Genomic DNA, 21,252 nt, shown 5'->3' with positions numbered 1-21,252 from the left:
CATTCGAAAAAAATAATCGCTACTATTGTTAAAAGGCTGTGGCAATCCTGTATTTAAATAAAATAAGGTTACTCCGTGGGTCATTATTCCCAAAACACGACCCCTAATTTAAATATGAAACGTTTAAAGGAAATTTCCGAATATATTTGAAAAATTTACTCTTTACTTTTCTTTCTGACTTTCGACCTTTTTCTCAAACATCTGATTTTAATATTTCGTTCTTCTTTATATTAATTTTATCCCCCATTTCACTCCACAACGGTTCAATGGTCCAGACGAAAAATATAGTTTCTTTTATAATCGATAAAATTTGTTGGCCTCTTTGAAAGTGTCAACATTTTTGGTTGACAATGCATACATTTGTGAAGGTAGAAGAAACTTTCACACCACTGTGCTGTGTTTGCAGTGGCGTAACGGAAAATTTTGGGCTCCCCTGCAGGATATCAAAAGGGCCCCTTATAAAAAACAATTCTTTTTATTAACTCCATTTTTACAAGTTCTCTGAAAATATTGGGGATATGTGCCAGATTTCTAAATTTTTTCCAATAGTTAAAGCATAATTTTTTTAATTATTTAAAAATTTAAATAAATTAAAAATCTATACTTCAAACGAAAGGGCCCTATATTTTGTGAAAATGTCATGGGCCCACCCGCGGTCGCGGGGTCTGCGGGTCCTTAGTTACGCCACTGTGTGTTTGGTGCTCCTAGGCGCGAAATCCTTCCACCCAAATTCAAAGCAACCGTGTAAAACGTTATATAATAAGCTACAGCAGGAAACTATATAGGTATACACTTGGAATGTCCAAGGAAGATTTTTACAGCCGTGATGAAGCTCGTAGAAATGGGCGTGTCTTAAAGCGGGAAAACTCACGACAAAAACTCTCGCGCCTCGCTACCCTAATTCGACGAAAACTCGTCATTAAGCCTAGTCATGGTTATTATATTATTAGCTTACCTGATTATCTCTTTTATAACCATACAAATACCTGCAATTAGGTATCACAACCCTTCTTTCGCGATGAACATTATAATTACTTTAAAATATTAAGTACGATTGAGGTTTTTAAATCCATTGTTTTATAAGCCTTTTTTGCGCGGGAAGATCGCCTATTTGTTACCATGACGACGCATTCTTTTCACGTCACACCTCGAGCCAATGAAATGTCGCGTTACGTCTTACACTTGACGTAGTTAAGCCCCGCCTTTTTCTCGGCGCGCTTTCGTATCACCGTCCCAATGGAACCTTAGACATTCCAAGTGTATACCTCTATAGTTTCCTGGCTACAGATGTTAGGCCTAACGTTACCCGTTAATTATATTATATTATATTATATTTATTTATTTATTGTCACTACATCATCTACCGGCTCGTGAACGACTTATGTGTAGGTATCAAGATACGTACAAGTATTCAATGCTAAAGAACAAAATAAAATATGACGCACGTGCTTATAATTTGAGTGGAAATCTTTCCAATATTGAACACCGTGGCGCAATCTAGATTCGGGTTTAGTAGTTTGTTTAGCCAAGGTGAAACGATGATTTTTTAGTAACCATCTTGTTTTTTGCGACGCATTATTGAAAGCAAACATTTCCTTTGGTAATAGTATACGTACGGGTTCCAACACAAATCTCCGTTTTTATGGCGTGTGTATCTCGCGGAAGGTTTTTCCGACCAAAACATCTGTCCCTCCCCCTATCTACGAATTTTTTCAATCCATAATATTTCCCAGTTGTGGGCACGCTCATCTCATTTTGAGCGTTTTTTTTAATTTTGAAAGAAATTGAGCGGTCAAATACCATTTTCAAAGAGCGCGAAACGAAAATGAGGAGAGCAGAATTTTAACGGCTCAGTTAAAAGCAAAATGAGAGTAGAGCCAATTTCTATGTTCAAAAAAAAGATTGAAAAGAGAGCAGCACCGATTTAACAGCTCAGAAAGAGCAACAATTTGTACGCTCACAAAAGAGCGGAAAAAAAGGAGAGCCAATTTCTACGTTCAAAATAAGATTGAAAAGAGAGGAGCGTTTTGCCGCTCAAAAAGAGCGAAAAACGAGGAGCGCCAATTCCTACGTTCAAAATAAGATTGAACAGAGAGGAGCGCAAATTTTGCCGCTCAAAAATAGCGTAATTTTCGCAGTTCAAAACGAGTTAAACAATATATTAATGCTCAATAAAGAGCGAAGCATAGAAGAGCGCCAATTTAACCGCTCAAAAAGAGCGAAGAGAGAGTAGTGCCAATTACTGAACTCAAAAAGAGCCAAAAATAAAGGAAATAAATTGTCTACGCTCCAAAAGAGCGAAAATATAGGAGCAACAATTTCACGACTCAAAAAAATGAGCGCCAATTACTGAGCGAAACTAGAGGAGAGCCAATGTCTCCGCTAAAAAGAGTGTAGAAAGAGGAACTCAATTTTATCCACTCAAAAATGAGTTAAAATACGGGAGCGTCAGTTTCACCACTCAAAACAACGAGAGAGCGAGCTGAGCGACTGCTTAAAAAAATGCCCACCACTGAAATCTTCCCTTTGTTTCCCCCTGGCGAAAATATAACCTGCGCGTTTACTCGAAAGATTATGGGGAGGATTTTCTGTTTTTTCTTGTAAAATAGCGCAGATGGTAGATGGAATGGGGGTTAGGGGGGGTCTAGAACCTTACCCCCCTCCCCCACGTAGAGTGTGTACTCTAATCCGAGCGAGCGGAGATCCAATTACCATGGAAACCATTTTCTCATCTACCACCTGTACTCGCCTTCCAACTTCTAAGTACGCCTACATCCTTTTTTAATTCAGCGCTCCGTCTCTACAGGTGTCGCTCCACTCCCACTTCGAACGAAAATAAATCTCCAATATTCCCTTTCGATTTCAGCTGTTTAATTATTCGGGAATAATTTCGACGCGTTTCCCCGAGTTTGCTCAGGGATGTTTTGAATTTAAATAAGGTTTTAATTTTTCATTAGCAGACTACCCGTATTTTCATATTAGAGTCCGACGCCGACCAACTAGTTTCGGCGGCAGCGTACGGTTATTTCTGTTCAGCGGCGGCGGCGTTTGGCGGCGTAAGCCTTGAAAATGCATCAAAGAAAATAAAAAATTGAAATGGTAATTATAAGTAAACACAGGCTAGGACATAGGAACTGAAACACGCATTCTTTATTTAAAAGAAATAGTGCAAAAAAAAATACTAAAAATAAATGTCGCCGGAGATAATAAGCTTTGGAATACTAGAATTGTCTGGCTTTGATATATATTTTTTTTTTTTGGAAATAGAGTCGGATTCTATTACACATTTAACTCTTTCAAATAACCTTTAAGAGAGAATAACAAATAAATTCCCGGTGAACTTGTTTAGCTTCTCTAGAATATCTTTATTTTTTTCGTTTCATTAATGAGGTTCTTGATTTTTTTTTAGATAAATGGGGCCCTTATGGGGGCTGCGCAACCTGTCTTGCGAGGGAAATTTAGACGTAGTAATCCTCCCGAAATATAAATAAATAAATTGTTGCTAAGACTAAATGGGAAAATATAGTTTATAAATAATTAAATATCCCTAGGCAATGTGAATCTTTTGCATTTGATATCGACAGACCTGTGTCGTTCCTTAATACTACCATAAGCCTATCATAAGGTACCCATAAGCAAAGGTCCAAGCCAAATGTTTTACGATCACCAGTCATAGCCGTGATTAAAAGATAGGTATTTATAATCTGCACCTCCTTGTGGCTACGTCCTCAACTCTGAATGCGCACAAGACGTGCGCTAACGTTTTTATTTCGTTGCCCCTAAAGGGGGGGGGGGCGAAATATTGCGTTTACTCAATAGCGGTACAAATAGATGGTTAGCTAGTAGTGCCCGTAAAGGCGGGAGAGAACCGATCGACATTGCAGAGAGGTCTATGGGTAACCTCTCTGAAAGAGAAGTGGCGGAGATAACTGGGAATCAGTCACCTCGTAGTGGTCCCAAAGGCGCGCTTACTGCTCCAAATCCCGAAGAGCAGTATCGGTTAACCTATAAAAAAGTTCTGCTGAGAAAACGGAGGAAGATAAAATGCTAATAATAACGTTAGCTGGTAGAGCTTGTAAAGGTTCGAGGAAGGTGAATTTTCTGGTTGAAATAGTAGAGAGTCCGACGAAGTAACCTCTCTGAATGAAAAGGTGTGGAGAAAAAGAAAATGGGAAACAGTTACCTAGTAGTGGTGACAAAGTCGCACTTCCTACTCTTCCAGGTTCAAATCACGCAGAGCAGTATCGGTTAACTTGAATTAGACGGCACGGAACGAGAGAGAAGCGCCTGCTGCCGTCGGAAATAGAAAATTCGAAAATTGTCTTCCCCTTTTTCGTAAAATGTTCAGCGTTAAGGCTCGTCCAATGAAATGTGTACACAACACTGTGATAGCGTGTTTAAAGGCCTGGTGTGGAACTTTCTTATCGAAGTCGTGTATGTTCAGAAGTAATAAATAAGTGTGGAACTTTTTTTTATCGAAGTCGTGTATGGCCAGAAGTAATATTTCACTGAAATTTAAGGTTTATTACCAATTCATGATTTTCTGCTACCTGCTTAAATGGAATACGGGCACGAAATAATATTATCGCCGTCTTGGCGAACTTATTAAACTTAGAACCACGCGGGAGAAATCTCCGCCGCGAGCCCTTAGCACCGTAGCCAAGGCTTATTCACAATTTTATCGCTTTAAAACATAAAATTCACATTTATCTTTGCAAAATGATTCATCAATGCCTAAAAATAGATTTTAGAAATAAGAGTTGTGTTTATGAAGGTATTTATTTTTCAAATTTGAGATTTAGACGCGTTTTGTGTGGCATTTATCAACCCGAGCGTGGCTGCTCTACCAAGTAAGATAATATTTTAGATGTAGAAATTTAAAAAAAGAAGATGTCGCTACTGCCCTATCGTCGTACGTTAATTTTCAACGCTGTTACCATGATCCAATATGGTAGACCTTTACTTATGGGGGTTTTATGATAGGCTTATGATACTACGCGAGGTAAATTTATTTTGTGACACTGTGTATGCTTCCGTGGTTCGATCATTTAGAATTTGCGTAGCTTTTTGTTAATAAATATCTCGCAAGACATAAATTATAATAGCTTATTTGTTTAGACTAATGGGAAATAGCGATTCACGGATTTGAAGCGAAAGCTGTCAAACACAAGTTTCCGGTGGGAGAAGTAAAGGAGATTTTCCCTGAATTAACTAGCTTTCGGGCCTGTAGGCTGAGCTTTAGTCAGTTGCGAATTAACTAGCTTTCGGGCCCGTAGGCTGAGCTTTAGTCAGTTGCGAATTAACTAGCTTTCGGGCCCGTAGGCTGAGCTTTAGTCAGTTGCGAATTAACTAGCTTTCGGGCCCGTAGGCTGAGCTTTAGTCAGTTGCTAATTAACTAGCTTTCGGGCCCGTAGGCTGAGCTTTAGTCAGTTGCGAATTAACTAGCTTTCGGGCCCGTAGGCTGAGCTTTAGTCAGTTGCGAATTAACTAGCTTTCGGGCCCGTAGGCTGAGCTTTAGTCAGTTGCGAATTAACTAGCTTTCGGGCCCGTAGGCTGAGCTTTAGTCAGTTGCGAATTAACTAGCTTTCGGGCCCGTAGGCTGAGCTTTAGTCAGTTGCGAATTAACTAGCTTTCGGGCCCGTAGGCTGAGCTTTAGTCAGTTGCGAATTAACTAGCTTTCGGGCCCGTAGGCTGAGCTTTAGTCAGTTGCGAATTAACTAGCTTTCGGGCCCGTAGGCTGAGCTTTAGTCAGTTGCGAATTAACTAGCTTTCGGGCCCGTAGGCTGAGCTTTAGTCAGTTGCGAATTAACTAGCTTTCGGGCCCGTAGGCTGAGCTTTAGTCAGTTGCGAATTAACTAGCTTTCGGGCCCGTAGGCTGAGCTTTAGTCAGTTGCGAATTAACTAGCTTTCGGGCCCGTAGGCTGAGCTTTAGTCAGTTGCGAATTAACTAGCTTTCGGGCCCGTAGGCTGAGCTTTAGTCAGTTGCGAATTAACTAGCTTTCGGGCCCGTAGGCTGAGCTTTAGTCAGTTGCGAATTAACTAGCTTTCGGGCCCGTAGGCTGATCTTTAGTCAGTTGCGAATTAACTAGCTTTCGGGCCCGTAGGCTGAGCTTTAGTCAGTTTTGGATTAACTAGCTTTCGGGCCAGTAGGCTGAGCTTTAGTCAGTTTTGGATTAACTAGCTTTCGGGCCCGTAGGCTGAGCTTTAGTCAGTTTTGGATTAACTAGCTTTCGGGCCCGTAGGCTGAGCTTTAGTCAGTTGCGAATTAACTGGGTTTCGGAACAGTAGGCTGAGCTTTAGTCAGTTGCGAATTTACTAGCTTTCGGGCCCGTTGGCTGAGGTTTAGTCAGTTGCGAATTAACTGGGTTTCGGGCCCGTAGGCTGAGCTTTAGTCAGTTGCGAATTAACTCCTACACGGGCCCTTTCGCTTTAATAACGCCACCTAGGCCTTGCCTCGTTTTAATCCGCACTACCCTTGGGAAAGTTCCGGGCCCCTAGACTTAAGTCTAATCAGCTTATTGGTTAATACGCCACTGCTTTTAGCCCAGGAGTAACAAACACAAGGAGAACGCAGCTAGCGTTTAAACAGGCTAACGCAGTGTTGTGTACAAATTTCTTTGGACGAGCCTTTACGCTGAGCGTTTTACAGTTGGGGAGGGGGAGAAAATTTACGGGTTTTTCCCTTCCGACGGCAGCAGGCGCTAAAGCGTCTAACCAATGAAAAACGTACGCAAGAACATCCACGACTTTTGACGGGTTGCGTTCTCCTTGTGTGGGGTGTTGTGTTTGTTGCTCCTAGGTTTAGCAAGGGCCCTCCTGACTCTACTCCACCTAAGCTTAAAAACCTCGTTAATACGTACAAAAAAAATATCATCCTGACTAAGCGCTGTGTGTAACTTCCAGGTAACTGAACTTAATTTAAAGCCTATTTTCCTGATGCAAAAAAGGGTAATTAGAACAAATTGTCGCGCGGACTATCTTGATCACACAAAACCTCTCTTCAAATCCATGGAAATTTTAACCATTTATCAATTATATTATTTCTGTTGCTTAATGTTTATTTATAAATCGTTGACTATTTATAAAAACAATAACTTTATATTAAATAACCCTAAAACTACATTCACAAGGCAAAATAATGTCCTAAGCTTACCAAAGGTAAAAACCGCCAAAAAAATAAAATCTATTTTCTATAAAGGAGTTAATTTATATAATAAATGCATAACGAACGATGTAAGAAATCTAACGCAGTTTAAAAATAAGACGAAAAAATCCATAATAGATAAGCCCCTCTACTAAAATATCTAACTAATGTAACTAATATTATATCAATATTCATTTTTATTCTTTTGTGATTAATTTTTTATTATTTTTGGTATTTTGTATTCTTTTCACCTATATCTGCCTGTGGTTACAGGGCCTAAAAGTCATATCTGACTTGGCATATAATATCAATTGTATATATATTTCTTCTAAACGAAGTCTAATAAAAAGCAATTATTATTATCGTATTCAACTAGTGTTGTTAATTTTCCGGAAAAATAAAATGCGGAAAAATTTCTAGAAAATTTTCCGCAAATCGGAAAAATTAAAAATTGAAACATAAATTACTTCTTAAGGGTTTTTAATGTTTTTAACTTTTTATCGATATAAAATGTCTAATCAGGGCCGGCGGATAATGTGGGTATGGTGGGTAGAAGTACCCACCCTGGAAATTCCGGGTGGGTATTTTACCCACCCGGAATTGATGTCATCAAAGTCGGTACTATGGGGATAGAGCCACGGCCATTGTCACAGAATAGCTAGGTTTCCGCAATTTTCCAAGGACTACGTATTTTTCCTATCCCCTCCTTGATTAAGTTAATTCATTCAGTATAAAAACTGCAGAAGTAAATTTTGTAAAATAGGTTATTAAATATTAGTTTTTAAGCGTGAATAGTGAAATGCAGTCTTCCCAAAAGGGCAAATCACAACTTAAGCATAGACCTTTGACAAGTCTTTTCATTTCCTTCGCGTCCATCCCCTTTCTATTTCTGAAAATACGGTAAAGACTGACTTCTATCGGGAAGTGATGCGGAAGTTAAATACAACACTACCTTTATCTCATGCTTTAAATATCGGTGCTGTTGAAAACTATGCAAGCGGCACTGCCCCGATTGAAATAGATTAAAGTAAATCATCAAAATGTAGGAATTATAAGTGCATATGCACACACTATAAATTTTAGAAGGTAAACGATACTAAATGTATATTACATATATGATATTGAGTTGATTATTTGGTTAGTAGTGGGCTCTAATGTAAGTGTTCAAAAAATAAATAACTGATTCTCCCTAAACTGCTTATTTGACACCAAAGCCATAAAGTCTCCATTTATTTTTTAAATAATTGTAATTTAAATAATCGGTGCCTAATTTTAAGTACTACGTTTTATAACGTTGTCTCTACCTTTCTATATAATTGAGTTTAAATATTAGTACTCAGATCCTTCAAACATCGTTACACGTAGCCATATGAATTTTAATAGCTACAGGAAATCACGCGTCAAAATATTTGGAAAAATTGTTGAATCAGTTCATTTCCGAAAATGCAAAGCGCAGTAGAGTTTTTGCATTGCGCAATTAATACTATGTAATAATAAACTTGAATAATACTAAATTTTTGTAGTTTTTACCTCTATCAATTTCTCTTAATTAGTATTATATAGGCCTATCTTTTTATGTAGGATAACCCAATAAATCCGTCCCCCCCCCTTCTTCTGACTACCCACCCGAGATTAACACGATCCGCCGGCCCTGTGTCTAATAACAGTAAACATACTACAAAACATTAATTGTGTTACATTGTTATTCAGCTTAAACTAGTCTAGAGGTTTAGTTTTACTTTCAGATTCGAAAAAATTAGGCGAAAATCTCGCTTTATTTAAATTTGCAAACAATATATTGGACTAATCATGAAATTAAAACTTTTTTATTATTTTCGGAAAAATATGGAAAATTTTCCGACTTGCAAGTTGTTAGTTACAACACTATCTTCAATTGCTAATTATCGAAAATTAAAATGCTTTCGTCATAAAAATTGACATTTAGTTCGACAAAATAATGATAAATTATTAAATCAGAAGGTAAAATTGACCGTTATAAATACTCGCTTCATTTCTTGAGGTACGTATTTTGAAATATAATAACAAAAACGCGTTTTCACTTGTATTTATTGCCATCCAAGTAACATGGTAGTCCACTAACAAAGAGAGATAAATAGAATTGAATTGAATAGTAAACCATAGGGTTTCGTCTAGGTAATACTTTCGTCGGAACAGACGACGGTATGATGTGAGGGAAGTAAATAGAATTTTCACTTGCTGACTTTCGGAATCGATCCAATGTCTAACGCGTCTGTGGATTTAACGTTTAACCCTTTGGCATTTTCATTTATTATTAAGCTCACCTTTTTCGGAATCGATAATCGTATATTTGATGGGTCAATCTCCCTTTGTATTTGAAGGACTTCCATGTGTTACACGCGACGTCACTGAAAACCTGATCTACGTCAAACGGTATGGGAGAGTCCGCCTCGGGTTACTAGCGACATTACGAAGAATATGGAGTTGCGTTGGCCGATAACACTCAGAGCCGTATTGTGCCAAGTGTGCCATTGCGCAGGAGCCCCCGTTTTCATAATTTTGTTTTTCAATTTTTTAATAATATAATAATAGTATAATCAGTTAGGCTATTACCCAAGTCGGGAGTAGTGGCGTATTCCTGTAATCCCAAGCGTCTGGGAGGCGGAGTTTGTGGATGGCCGTGTGAGGACGACCACCAATCCCCCGAACGGGTGGTGGGAATACTTCTGCCACGGGTGTCCCCACCCCTGTCCCCACGTATCCCCCCGTTGGCGTGGCCGTTACACATATCTCACCCTGATTAATCAGTTATTGTGTGCTGGTGTCTAAGGCCTTGGGTCGACACCGATGTGTGGATGTCAAAAAAAAAGGCTAATACCCGAGGCACCACCTTAGGCCAAAGTCATCTGGCGACTTTTAAAGCCTTTTTAATAGGCGCTAGCATAAATTATTCATGTCTTGTTCAACTTTTTAAAATGTCCACGCGCTCCTTAATATTTTAGCGTAAAAGGCTCGGGCGTTTTTTTATATTTCAGGGAGCACGCGCGAAATCGCTCGAGCACATTTACGCTAAAATATCAAGACGCGCGTGGAATTTTTTAACAATTTGAATAAGACATAAATAGAGTTTATGCTAGCGTCTATTCAGGTGGCCGGGTTACATTGCGTAGGAGGGTGGTGACCACAGCTCCCTACACTAACTATTACCGTTAACCTCAGCAAGTTTTTATAGAAGGGGAAACCGAAGAGCTCGAGGGAAAACCTCTTAAGTCAGTGGGGAGAGAACTTGTGAACTCAACGCGAAAGGAGTTGTTCCCAGTTTCCACCCAGTGCCACAAGCTGGGATCGAACGCGGCTCCTCTTGCTGCGAGGCGAAAGTGCTAACCACTCCTCCACCCCACTTATAATTTCAATATATGTTTATAGCCACATTGGTCTGAATTTTTTAGGGGCCTCAAATTCTACTTTGCACAGGGCCCCCAATACTATTAATCCGGCCCTGATAATACTTTGTTATCGGTACCAGAAGCCCCTTATAAGGAGGAAAGTAATTTCCACCGAAAGGCTCCCTTATTCGTACCAAACAAAATAAAACCTTTGAAGAAAAAGCCGGTCGTCTCAAATAATTTTCGGCATTTCTGGATAAAGTAATAACATTCCTTCGTATGTTCTTATTAGTATTTTAATATTGCTTTTTTAGGACTACGTGAAATTACAAGTTTTAGTGCTTATTTTTGTTTATACAGGGTGTTTCCAAAGGTTATGCAAAAATGTTAAGGAGTTGTAGGGGGTGAGTTGAGAAGTATGCGTGTTTTTTTCCCATTTTCCTACGATGAGTTAAAAGTGTGGTGGAAGTAGGCTGCAACAAGTGCAAAACCAAGCAGCAGGGAAATGCGATTTCAGGGTACGATTAATTTGCGAGATATCACGGTCCATCACGACTTTAAATACTGTTTAAGTTTACTTTTTTACGCTGGTTACCTCGATTTGTTTACAAAATCCTGTTTTACCTATCACACGAACCCAAACCTTAATGTTCGCGTTTCCCTGCTGCTTGGTTTAGCGATTGTTGCAGCCAACTTCCAGGGGCTAGTAGGCCACACTTTGAAGCTCTCTGGCGCTCTTTTAACTCATCGTAGAAAAATGGCCAAAAACAGGCATACTACTCAACTCACCCCCTACAACTCCTTCAAGTTTTTGCGTAACCTTTTGAAACACCCTGTATATTTTGGCAACAACAATCTATAGTCATAATGAGGATCAAAGTAATCCGTATTTAATTTTAAAATTCCAATTAACCTTGGATTAATTAAAATTGTTTTGATTGAAATCGAATCTAGGTGGGTACTCTTCGCCTGTTTCGCATTTTCGTGGTAGAGAAGCTATTGTAATTCATCGGAGTCATTTTACCTCGATTATTTCTTCGCGAATTGTTCGGGTTGATGTATACACTTATCTCTGTCAATTAAAATAGTCGCCTGTCGGCTGTACTTCAAACTCGAGCGTTAATCTGTCATAAGAGCTGTCTGGTCCTTCATGCACGGAAAATTATAATTAGCAATTATTATAATTTTGTACCAGGGGCTCTTCTATAACCCGTTCAAGGATGTATTTGTTTCTACTTATAGGTAGAATGCCTATGTTGAAACGATCATGGTCTAAATTAGTCCAAGATGCGAAATAGATGTCGTGCTGATTGGTCTTAGGACAAAGGGGCATACTCTTCGAGACGATTGGAAACAACGCTAAATATAATATTATATTATATTATCAACAGAAAAACCCTTTATTGGTGAAATAACTGGTTTTTGGTGTTATGCGGTTTTACAAAATAATGTTTATCACTAGAACTAATAATAATAATACTTAAATGTAAAAATAGAATTAAAGGCGCTATTACAAATGCCAAATGTTTTAAACTGTCGGGGTTGTTCAAAATGATTTTTTAACAAAATGAAAAAATGCAAAATACTTTCTCCATAACTCAAAATGCATTTTGAAAATTGGTTTTTAGAAATGCACTCTGTTTACTTTTAATTATTTATATTTTAATAATTAATAGGTTTTTCTATAAAATAAATCAATAAAAAATTAAATGTATAAAATGTTTTTCCCCGCGTCACGAGCTTAAGCTTTTTAGTGCTTTATTGGCACGCGCATTTCGCACGTCGACTTCAAATACCAAAATCTTTATCGACTCAAGCGCGCGCTCTCTATCTTCAACAACTATAGCTAGTGACGTAGAAAAAACATTTACACGTGACCTCCCGTATTTTATAGAAACACCTATTATAATTCTTATTAATTAGTTATAGGTGTTTCTATAAAATACGGGAGGTCATGTGACAATGTTTTGTCTACGTCACTTAACTGTAGCTCTTGAAGGTAGAGAGCACGCGCTGCCGTCGCGAGACCCTTCGGAATCTGAAACCCGCGTGCAAGTAAAGCACTTAAATAACTTGAGCTCGTGACGCGGATAAAAACATTTTATCCTTCTAATTTTTATTGTTTTATTTTATAGAAACACCTATTATTTAATTAATAATAATTACGTAGAGACTAGGAGCAACAAACGCAAGGAGAACGCAGCTAGCCTTTAAACACGGTAACGAAGGGTTGTGTACGAATTTCATTGGACGAGCGTCACGAGCCTTTACGCTGAACGTTATAGGGGGGGGGGAGACAATTTCCGAATTTTCCCCTTCCGACGGCAGCAGGCGCTAAAGCGTCTAGCCAATGAAAAATGTACGCAAGAAAATCCACGACTTTTTACGGGTTGCGTTCTCCTTGTGTGGGGTGTTGTGTTTGTTGCTCCTAGGTAGAGATTTCAAACTATCCTCGCAGCCAGCGTTTGAAATAAAGCGGTGGCACTATACGAATGTTTGTCTGCTTCTGGGTAAGTGAGTAACTGAGTACCGCCATCGATGATTAATTGGGAGTTAATAACAGACGAACTTTCTCTGTGTGTGGCTTCTTTTCGATTGTTCCGGGATTTCGGAGTAGGATAAGAAGAGTAAGGCTATGACATCATTTTACTCCATGTCTGTGGTGGCAAATAGTTTGAGTCGGAGTAAAAACGTTTTTCCAAAATGGCTGCCTGTGGCCTTTTTAGCAGATAAATTCTGGCTAGCAAACGACCAAATCTGATTTACTCCTTTACACCTCCTTTTCAGAAGAAAAGTGTAGCCCTAATACTCTGGAACAAGCGAATAGTTTATGGGCCGGAGTAACTCTTATCCCCGGAACAGGCGAATAAAACGTTTTAGGGTAAAAAGAGTACACTTTTAGTCCGAGAACAGGTGAAAAAAAATCACCTTATAAGAGCTGCGATGATGGTACCAAAATGTTAAATGAAAATAGTTTCCTAGAAACTCAAAATGTAAAATGCAAAATTATTTTTCTAACTCAAAATGCATTTTGAACAACCCTGTAAACTGGATTTCGTAAGTAAAAGTTTCTAATTCCTAAAATTATTTCGATTTTTGGTAAGAACATTAACAGGGCTATAACACTAGCTTTTAAAAAATCGGACTGTTACTTAAAAATATTATCTTTCCATTTTTCCTATTTTAAAGGGTCAAGTTAATTTTTACCAATATCTTAAATTTTTCGCAAAAACCATTCATCTAAGTTTGAAGTATGATAATGAAATTATTTACGTATACACTTGGAATGTTTTTAGTTTTGTGAAATCAAAAGGATGTACAATTAAAATTAAAAGATTTAAATAATGACACTAAATCTCGGTCGTAAAAACCTCCGTTTTTCAAAACCTTTCCAACAAAAATGGTTGTGAAAAATAAAACTAATCCATTCACAAACTAGGCGTCAATTCGGTTTGCAACCCATGTTGGCCAATAATGTTGGCTCTTGAGAATTGGTCAAATTTAAAAGGCCACAAGATCTATTGAATTTCCCTAGTTTCCCGAGCTTGTCTCCGGAAATAGGACAGGAAAATAGTCAAATTTCATTTGTCGGATCTGTCGGAAGGGGAAAGAGTTACCGGAAATGCGGGCTGAAATATTTAAATGATTTTTCGGCCGTTTAATAGTCAAGGAAATCATTTTCGCGCTACTGATTGCTGAATTTACTTTAGAGGCTAGATAATTCTAAAGATATATCATGATATCGTTCAAATCTCGTCTGTTTGAGAATACTAAAAGGGGTTTACCATCTCATTACATTTTTACAGTCTAAAATGAGAAATTGATTCAGAGCCAAAACAAACTGTTCGTCATTCATAGCTAAGGGGCATTATTTGGAGGATAATTGTTGGTGCTCTTTGTTTTCAGTGAGCCGGCTCTTGACTGCAAATATTGGACTCGTCAGAAAGGTACACAAACGGATATGAGAGGCAGCCCCCCGCACGGACAATCTCGTCCGGCTGACTGGCTCGCCCGCAACATTCTCAACGCGACCGTAACGACGTTAAACCTTTAATGACTTTGAAGCCACTCTGAACACTAATTCGAGGTTAATTAGATTCTCGTTAAAGCTGCCTTTCAATGTATTAATTACGTTTTCTAACTTCAATGATGTACTTAACTTCTCTCCGACCACCCTCATCCGGTGTGTCCTTTCCCTCGGCTTCCGTTTTGGGAGGGCGCCCTGTGGAAATAATGGGATTAAGTCCGAATTAGGGGCGTGTAGGAGTTGAGCACTCGTTCCCCATTCTTCCCCATTCTCTGCGCGCAAAGGATGATTTTCATTAGGGCAAAATCGCTACCACGGTGAACGTGGACGCAAAAAATTGTACTAGGCTTAACGAAGGTTTTTTGCGTCAAGGCTTCCCGCCATGGCGTTTTTTGCCTTAGTGAAAACCTGCTCTTTGCGGAGATTTTTTTTACTTCAAATAGTTTTTTCTCTTGGGAAAACAAGCCTTTACAAGCATATCATAACAACCAGATGGTTTTGTATGATCGTGGTAGTGAGTGACTGCGAGACCGGTTTCACTAATCGCTTTCTTTTGGAATATGACCATTTTTAGACTGTAAAACTAAAGAGAGGAACAACGTTGTACAAAGAAACGTTCTAAATATTATTATGTAAAAATAATTAACTTATATTATTGCTAAAGTTTTAAATACTTCAATTTAGTGAACAATCCCTACAGTATACTAGCTTTATTTCGGTATTAGATTCTCTGGGGTACCAAAAAAAGGATTCATAATGTTAAGGGTATTGTAAAAACGTTTTACAGTAACGTTTCCCGTTATTATATCATATTTCATTTAACCCTAAGCATTTAATACCTCAGTTTTACAGTAAGTAACATTATCATAAGTATGAAACTTCCTATTTCCCGATTTCAATATTACGTTTTTGCGCGTGACAGTACCTTTACATTATGAGGTATAGCAGGCTTATTTACCTGCTTTTATACCCTAACATGGCGGCGTATTTTCACGCGCAAAATGAATTTTAAGATCCCCCAATTATCCCAACGCTTATTGGTTCGCCACCATTACATTACTAAGGATTAACAACTCTCCGTGAGGTGTTAGTAGTCTTCGGAAGTCTCAGGTAATGGCACCCGATAATTTGAAGGATCAGCCAAGGCTTATTGAAAATTTAATCGCTATTGGCAACATAATGATTACATTATTGAATCAGAACTATGACCTAAAACGTGTTGTCGTTCGTATTTATGACCGTCACACTAGCCTTGCATTAATTTTGCTAATAGACGCTTCAATAAAACATCCTCAAGGGAATCGCCAAGGAGTAATGTAATGAAAATTAATTTACGCAATTACTACGTGAAAAACTTAATGTATCATGTATCATGTATGTAACCATAAGCCTATCATGAGGTCCCCATAAGTAAAGGTCTGCCATAGGGGCCCATGGTAACGGCGTTGTCCTGGAGAGAAGAAAATAAACGTACGACGATAGGGCAGTAGATACATCTTATTTTTCCAAATTTCTACACCTAAAACATTCTCTTACTTGGCAGAGCAGCCACGCTCGGGTTGATAAATTCCACACAAAACGCGTCTAAATCTCACATTTGAAAAATAAATACCATCAGAAACACAACTCTTATTTCTAAAAGGCAGTTTTAGGTTCTGATGAATCATTTTGCAAAGATAAGTGTTAATTTTAAGTTTTAAAGCGATAAAATTGTGAATAAGCCTTGGCTACGGTGCTAAGGGCTCGTGGCGGAGATTTATCCCGCATTCATAATGCATTTCGCGAAATCTATTTCAGAAATGCATAATCAAGGACGTAGGAGGTGCAGATTTTGAATACCTACCTCTTAATAACGGGTATGTGATCGTCAAAATTTTGGCCTTATGATAGGCTTATGATGTAACCATATGTAACATAATTACTCATAAGTGTGCCTCTGTATATATTAGAAATTTAAATGAGACCTTGTTTCAGAGCCACCAAAGAAAATACGGACTAACGTCGCGTAAAACTGGTTTTAACTTCCTTCCCTCCCCGCCAGAACTAGTTTTGATGACGGTAAAACCGTCATCGACTGGGAAGTGACGTCAATTACGTCTTATCCTTGCAACAAGGCCTCATTGAGAAAAAGTTCTTTCTGGCACACTTATGAGTAATTATGTTACATATGATGTAACTAATAGCGATCAGTGTCATACTTATTTTGTGTATGTTACTTATGCTTACAATATTACTAGACTATTTAATACCTCGATTCAGTTAACTAGAGGCTAGTGAAATTTCGGGACACTGTCCTTATAAGGAGAAAAATAGTGTGTCATTTTCATAATTTCCAAAGGGGGAAAATGTAAAGACAGCTTCTCTCTGAACATCAAAATGTTGCAGCTGGAACACTTCTACAGGCGCTCTTGTCTATTTTTGATCTACTAAAAGATAGCTCCAATATCCGCTACACTTGAGGAAATAATTAACAATTCAAAATATGGGCCCGAAAATTTCTCCACTTTAGTTCTTCCCTTAGGGAACCAATTTTACGAAGCGTACGTGGTTTTAGCGCAGTCACGTCTCCGGAAAATGTCGTTACGATAATATCATAGCGTCCATAAAATTTCCCAATGTTTTTGTTAGGCTCGAAACTTCATTGTGTGTAAAGTTGTTTTTAGAAAGAGGTCCTCACTGTCTCACGTCCGGGATGAAGAGGGAGAGTGGCCATAAAGCTACTGGTCGCGTTCGGACTACCGTACGTAGTTCACTGTAGTTTCGTCCAAACAGCGTAACGGGTCGTCGTGTACTCCGCTCCATTTAAAAATGAAAAAAGACTGCTAAAGCGCTGCCGATAGCCCTGCCATAATCTTTTTACGTAAAAAGACGATAGCCTTGCTTTAAACCATCGAGTTGGGAATATGCTTTAAACAGACAACAGGAAAAGATTGAAATAAAAAATAATATTGTAATCTAAACAAGTTGTTAGTCGGAGCTAGGAGCAACAAACGCAACACCCCACACAAGGAGAACGCAACCCGTCGCAAAGTCGTGCATTTTCTTGCGTACATTTTTCATTGGTTGGACGCTTTAGCGCCGGCTGCCGTCGGAAGGGGAAAATTCGGAAATTGTCTTCCCCCGCCCGTAAAACGTTCAGCGTAAAGGTTCGTCCAATGAAATTTGTACACAACACTGCGTTAGCGTGTTTAAAGGCTAGCTGCGTTCTCCTTTGTGTAGGCTTCTTCCGTAACCATAAATAACATAATACTAATAAATATGGCACTTTCTATTGTTTTAATGCTAATTTTCTTACCTAACCTGATTTTCCTGGCTTATGTATATCAAGGAACAACGTTTATCATTATTTTAGTTCGGGGCTCTATAAAGTACGTTTATGGTCCGTTAAGAATTTCATTAACCGTAGTCAACCAAAAATTTAAATTCGATACAATAAGAATGACATTTCCTATTGTTTAAATTATAAGTAACATAATAATAAAAAAGTATGTCAATTATAGGAAAAATTATCACCGAACTGGTTGTCAGAGCTATTAAGCAATCTAGGTTTAGTTCTCATTTTAGTTAAATATGCCTATGGCGAAATATATTACTAGCAAGGACGATAACACGCTAATCAGTTCGAGTTCAAGCCCAAGTCGGAGCTTGATGAAAATGTCAGAGTCGAAAAAAGGTTCGGTCACGAAATTAGCATTAAAACAATAGGAAGTGGCATACTTATTGTTATTATGTTATTTATGTTTTAATGCTAATTTTACAACTGAACATTTTTTCAACACTGATACTCTCACTAAGTTCCGACTTGGACTTGAACCCGAACTGAATAGTAAATTATCGTCCTTGGTAGTAGTACTTTTCGCCGTAGGCATATTTAGACACTAGGGGGCTCTGCGCTGAACTAGTCCTGCCTATTGCCGGAGCCGTCAATGGGTATAAGTCCAATAGACGCTTCAATAACGATCTTCAAGTAAATCACCAAGAAATAATATTTCCGAGAGCCAGGACCTGCAAGTAACTGTTTATATAGTGCTTGCTAAAATAATCGAAATTTTTCACCTTTACGACAGCAACAAGCGTTCCCTTTTAACCAGGTAGCTTTTTTGACATATTAAGGCTTGGCAAAAACACGACGTTCGGTTTACAAGTGAAAAGTTTCCATTATTTCCACAAGCACTATATAAACAATACCTTGCGGGTCCTGGCTAGAGGTCGGTGGAACGAATAAATTAACCGACAAAATTTCGATTAACCATAAAAGGTTTGGTTAACTGTTTTTTATGAACATTTTATACGAATAAACAACTATATAACATGCAAAAATAATCGGTTTTTTCGTATATATTTTGGATAATTTGCGGTTATGAATAAAAATAAATAATTGGATAATTTCTTATTCAAACGCCGATCTCTAGTCCTGGCTCTTGGAAATATTACTTAATTTAAGCGCCTATGGTCGGAGCCGTCAATGGGTACAAGTCCGATTCGAAAAATGAGGACAATAATTCCCCCCGAAGATTTGAGATTCGAGGAAGAAAGGGGGGAGGGGTGAAGACGCAGTATCACAAGGGTTGATTCGCCCACGCCATTGGAGTGGGCGCGCAAAAGTGTCCGGGAAGGGGGCAGAACCCTTTCAGCTCGATTTTAGAGACTGGCGGTGCGGGGGAATTTATCTAGATTTTGAAAATTCCCTGACATTAATCTGACTGCAGCCGTCGAGGGATTTATTGTTATTACCAACGCCAAGTCCACTTCGTTTTCGTTCTATTTTGTCTTCCTTTTCCTATTGTTATTGTAACGCGAAAAGAGTAACTTTATTTCGGAAATTCAATTAAATTAGCGTAAAGGGGGGCGGAATGGTAGTTATTTTTATACTCTACAAATATTTTCAAAAGGAAGCGTATGGGATTTGTTCGCAATTCTTAAAAAGTTTCGAGCACTCTATCGAACTTGATACATCCCCTATCATTGACGAGGTACTCTCATGAGGGTCGTATAGGTGCACTCGTTCATACTGCGTTCATTTATCATAAGTAACATAATAACAATCTGTATGACAATTAACGAGATTTACAACCAAACTGATTTTCATAGTTATTGCGTAATCAAGATGTTTTCTTAGCACAGAGCCCTCTAGTGTCTAAAATACGCGAGACTTCCTCTAAGCCGAAATATCTGGTTTCATATAGATAGGCGGAATATTAGGCTAAAATGATAAAAATTGAAACTTGAAACTTGAAGTTTTTCTAGCCGCTACGAGCTCATTTTTTTTATCACGCATGATTCGCACGTGGGCTTCAAAACAAAGACAAAGCCCCTCCGGGCCCCAGAATGTGCTCTCCGATATTAGGCTTAAATTTTTATCAAAAAGTAGTCATCCAAAACGGTAAGTCGCGAGTCCAAGTCACAGCTTGAAAATAGTATCAGTGGCGAAAAAAGGTTCGGTTAGAAAATTAGCATTAAAGCAATAGGAAGTGTCACACTTATTGTTATTATGTTACTTATGATTTATTTATACTTAGGAAGAATGAATGCTGCGACCATAATCCACTTTTTCCCCGGCATGAGAAGAGCGCAGCTAAGACGTCACCAGGCGTCACGAAAGACGTAAGGTTTAGGCAACCAATTAGATACTGGGCCGATTTGATTGACTCTTAAGAGGAGGAGCAAAATGGTAGACCATGAGGCGGATTGGGAGAAACTTAAAAAGTCTTCTCAACAGAGTCATTCTCCCGAAGTATAATTAAATACTTCGGTAATACCGTGTTATTCAAAGAGTAAACAGTACACAATAGGCCAACCTGGCCAAACCTATTCGCTCGCTTTGGGACGAAAAGAATGCACCTTTTACCCCAAACTACCAACTTCTTCCATACAAAAACAGACAAACTGTATTTTGAAGTTGCTCGCTATTTCCTAAAAATTACTCGAAAACTAGCGAATTGTTTTCGCCTAATGTTTACAAAGGTACAGGAACCCGCCTCTATATTCATGGCAGGAATATTGAGCCGAGTCATTTTTATCATTAAGTTTGTTAAACGTACGTCAAGAAAATATGATTTGGTCGGTGACATTGTATAATTTCTCTAAACAATTTCTCTTATCTTACGATAAATCGCTTCGCAATTCTCTATTGGTAAGCGCGGAAAACACCTGTTGTCGAGCGTCACTTTTCCCGACCATTCGTTATGCTTAAAGAGAAACCTGCGTAGTTCTATGACGCGGACCAGTTTGATATACCAAAAAGGGAAAAATAGAGCTCACCTCTTTCGGTGGGGTGTCTTGTTTACGGCTCTTGAACGGCGGCAGTGGCGAATGTCCGAAGAGCTGCTGTTCTGGCCATGGCTGTTTTTCTTTGACCTCGGATTGGAACTCCGAGCCTGAATGGAGCCGTTGCCTCGGGTGACGGCTGCGGAATGAAGAGAATTTACAAAGAGAGCCGCTATCAGCGGCTAAGCTTCCTGCCTCCGTTCTCTCATCAGAGTTCTCTCTCTCTCCGGAGTCGCGACCGATTTATCCCGCAACGCCCCCGCAAGAGAACACTGACGCTATTATTGATCGGGAAGAAAAGGGGGTGATACGGGCCTAAGAACGATAGGACTATTGGGTGTAATAAAAAACGCGTTAGTTCATCTACAAAAGTTTGTTCGGAATTTCTACCGTGTTTCTTTTCCTTTCAGTTTAGTTTTGTTTAAATCTTGTGTAAAGGGAATATAACC

Source organism: Leiobunum rupestre, chromosome 7, assembly GCF_980474605.1.
Source record: "Leiobunum rupestre chromosome 7, qqLeiRupe1.1.hap1, whole genome shotgun sequence".
Classification (NCBI taxonomy): domain Eukaryota; kingdom Metazoa; phylum Arthropoda; class Arachnida; order Opiliones; family Sclerosomatidae; genus Leiobunum; species Leiobunum rupestre.
The sequence above is the reverse complement of the archived record's forward strand: the minus strand, read 5'-3'. Positions refer to the sequence as shown.